Genomic DNA, 3,578 nt, shown 5'->3' with positions numbered 1-3,578 from the left:
ATGCTCACAGCAAGTCTCCTATAATTTTAACTATTGTTTAAAAGCAAAACACATGGTAGTTGGACCATGGTGGCACACACCTTTAATCTCAACATTCAGGAGGCAAAGGCAGGTGGATCTCTGTGAGTTAGAGGCCAGCCTGGTCTACAAGAGCTAGTTCTAGGACAGCTAGAACTGTTACAAAGAGAAGCCCTGCTTCGAAAATTCCAAAAAAAAAAAAAAAAAAAAAAAACAAACAAAAAAACAAAAACAACAACAACAAAAATACATGGTGATAAGGGAGATCATTGTGTTGAGCAAACAGCACATTTGAACTGTCAGGAAAATGTCCAAAGCCCATAGTTAAGCAGCATTGTGGCCAAAAGCAGTAGGAGTAGCAGAGGGCTTTTCAGAAACAGAAGCAACCGCATGGGCAATACTTGAAAAGGACTGTGTGAAATAGCACCTTGCATTTATTTTAGAAGCAAAAACAAAGATAAGATTAAACTAATTATTTGCATTTTTAAGAACACAAGTTTATAATACCAAACACTAGCTCATGAAGACAGCAGTGTGGAACTCTTTCAGGGACAATTTGGTCTATATGTTTATATACTCAGTCTCCAAGACGAATACAATAGACACAGAGCATTGGGGGTGGGGAGTGTGCATAATCCCTCCCCTTTCTTGCTAGGTCATTTGAAATGAACTAAATGGCAATTCCTTGATCAATACAAAACCTCAAAGACAGGGAAGACTAAATGGCAAAGAGCAGGGATGGGATGCAATTATTCTCAACTCTTTCATGAAGTCCAGGTTGTGTGTTGATCCCACATACCCACTTGTTCTGCAGTTGGCTAACCAGTCTATTGGCCCCTCTTGTTTCTATTGAGGCTGAGAGAGCAAGGCAAAAAAATCAAAAGTTGCATAGAACTTTTGACCAAATGATGGGGTACACTTTCAAGCTTATCTGAGTAAGGGCTAAGTAGAAAATTATTCAGGCAAAGAACAATGGAAAAGATGACAAAATTATTAACGAAGAAACTAAGCTAGCCAAGCTACAAGAGCAAGGGCCACTGGAGCAGGAAGTCCCTCAAGGGCGAGGACCACTGGGAAGAAGGTACATCAGTCCAGCTCCAGGTCTCTGAAGCTCAACTGCAAGCAGAAATCTTACATAGCATCTACTGGGACTCTACAGTGACATTGCCTGTGTCCCTACTATTTTTCCCATCTCACAGGGTCCCTAAACCCTCCCATTAGAACCACCCTCTTCTGCTAGTCTCTTGTCAACAGCATAGTTACAAACATGGAGAGTTTCAGGGTGAAATCCAACATTCAAGCAATGAAGACTAGTACAGGTCTTCTATAACTTGAATATTTATCTTCATTTAGAGAGCACCTAACTTGGAGTGGTGCCACAATCCTTTAATCCCAGCACTTGGGAGGTAAATCTCTGAGGCAGATCTCTGAGTTTGAAGCCAGCTTGGTCTATATAGTGAGTTTCAGGCAGTTTGGGCTACATAGAAAGGCACTGTCTCAAAATGACAAACAAACAAACAAATAAATAAAGTATTGAGCCTACTTCCTTGAGCTTTTAAAATATTAACCTGGAACTTGAGTAAATATTGATTAGAAGTCAATTTAGTTGTGAACTGTGCTAACACAGGCAGTCCACTTTCTCAAACACTATTTAAGTCACATTCAGCAATCTAGGGAGTTAAGACTGCCTCAGTAAACAGTCATGAAGGAACTAATGCATGACTGAGTGACCGCATGTGCTTTACAGATGCCAAGAGCTTTAGGAGTTTGGAGTTGAGGAGTGGTTATGGCCAACTGAATTAACAGCTAACATTCACAGAGTGTTCCCTTGGTGCAAAACCTGGCAGGTATCCTCCAACGCATGAGCTCACTCCATCCTCATGTCAACTCTGAGCGAGACACTTTTGTTATCTCTGCTTTACACAGAGGAAACTGAGGCTTAGAGATGTTAAGAGAACTTATTCACAAGAACACAGTAAGTTACTGGGGATGTGTGGATCATGAACTCAGACAGAGCCTAACTCCAGAACTCTACATTTTAGAATTTCTGCTATGCGTACATGGAGCACAGCTGTGGCTCCAACCATCTCAGTCATGCCCAAGAAATCAGAGGTGTCTCATTTAGCTTGGTTCATGGTGGCTGCTTTCTGATCTACAGGGACCGCCACTTCCCAGCTCTTTTTTTATGTGAAACCAGGCAAACTGGTCCTAATGAAACAGTCTGCAGCTTTGTCACATCTGAGTCCACGGCAATCATGAGTCTGGAGCTCATGGTGACAGGGTAGGGCTCTGTGAAAATGAGCAGCGGAAATGTCAAAACAACCCATAATGGAAGATTTTTGAAAAGGCCCGATATTACAATGCATTTCTTAATTCAGAAAAAGTAATGCGTATCAGTGAAAGCTATTTGCATCTTTCTCACTCAAATGACAGGCTAACCAGGAGGCATTTATGCAGAAGGCGGTCTGGTAAATACCAGACTGATCATAGCAGGCGTTTGCGAGATAGTTCTTAAGATATTTTTTTTATTGGAACTTAAATTTTGAATTCTGAGCACACACATTTATAGTGAGAAGGAATGGGAGACGAGTGTGGAAAGTTCTACGGAGCAACATAAGGAAATAAAAGCACAAGAAAAGGCTCACCCAAGTTAATTGGGCTCTTTATGTTAACTAGACTTGTTAAACTAATGTTCACAATCCCAAGAAGAAAGTTCTCTGAAAATCCACAAGGATTTTTCAGCTATGGAAACAAAATGTCTGGTCCTTGTATATTGTTCATAATGGGAAAAATAAAACAAGATTTATCCCCAAGCATGTGACTAGTTCCAATTACACTAACGAAAAGTGAAGGAAGTTATCATGAAAAGGTGATTGTATGTCCTTCAGTAAACAAGCTTAAACATTTCTTTAGACAAGTACTATATTTAAGGAGCCAAATTCTGCCTCAAAGAGAACCAGCTGGCCATGAAATACGATCTGCCAGTTGGATGAAGGATAAACAAAGTTGAGGGAGTTCCTTTGCGCAGAACGTGCAAGGAAGACAGAAAGCATTTTGGCCTGGGATTTGCCCTGAGCAGGTGTCAGCAGCCTGCCTGGTGGCTGCTAAGTCTCTATTTATTCCCCCTAGCATAATAGGAAAAAGGATTCTGGTATCTGTAGGCCATTCGGATACATGTGCCCAGAAGGAGGTATACTTTGAAGTAGCTAGGTTCTATCTATGAGCAGAAACTTGGTGAAGAAATACCCCCATGATTACACTGCTCCCCCCAAAAACATTAATCTAAAATGTTCTTTCCAGAACGCTCTCTCCACGCATCCCAGATACTGCCCTGTGAGCCGATTGATACCCGTAAGAACCTTTAATACCTTTAAGGCAGACTATACCTTTTGTTTACTATTTTAAAGGCTAGAGAGGAACCTTGACTCTCAGATAACATTTCAGCCTCTTAGGATAAAGTGCTCCTGCCAGAAACAGACTCAGTACTGCCTATTTGTGCTGGAAGAGGAGTGCTGGGCAAAGGCCAAGACCAGTACTGGTTAAGACAGCCAGCAGCTGCT

Source organism: Chionomys nivalis, chromosome 1 (genome assembly GCF_950005125.1).
Source record: "Chionomys nivalis chromosome 1, mChiNiv1.1, whole genome shotgun sequence".
Taxonomy (NCBI): Eukaryota; Metazoa; Chordata; class Mammalia; order Rodentia; family Cricetidae; genus Chionomys; species Chionomys nivalis.
This window is presented reverse-complemented; position numbering follows the sequence as displayed.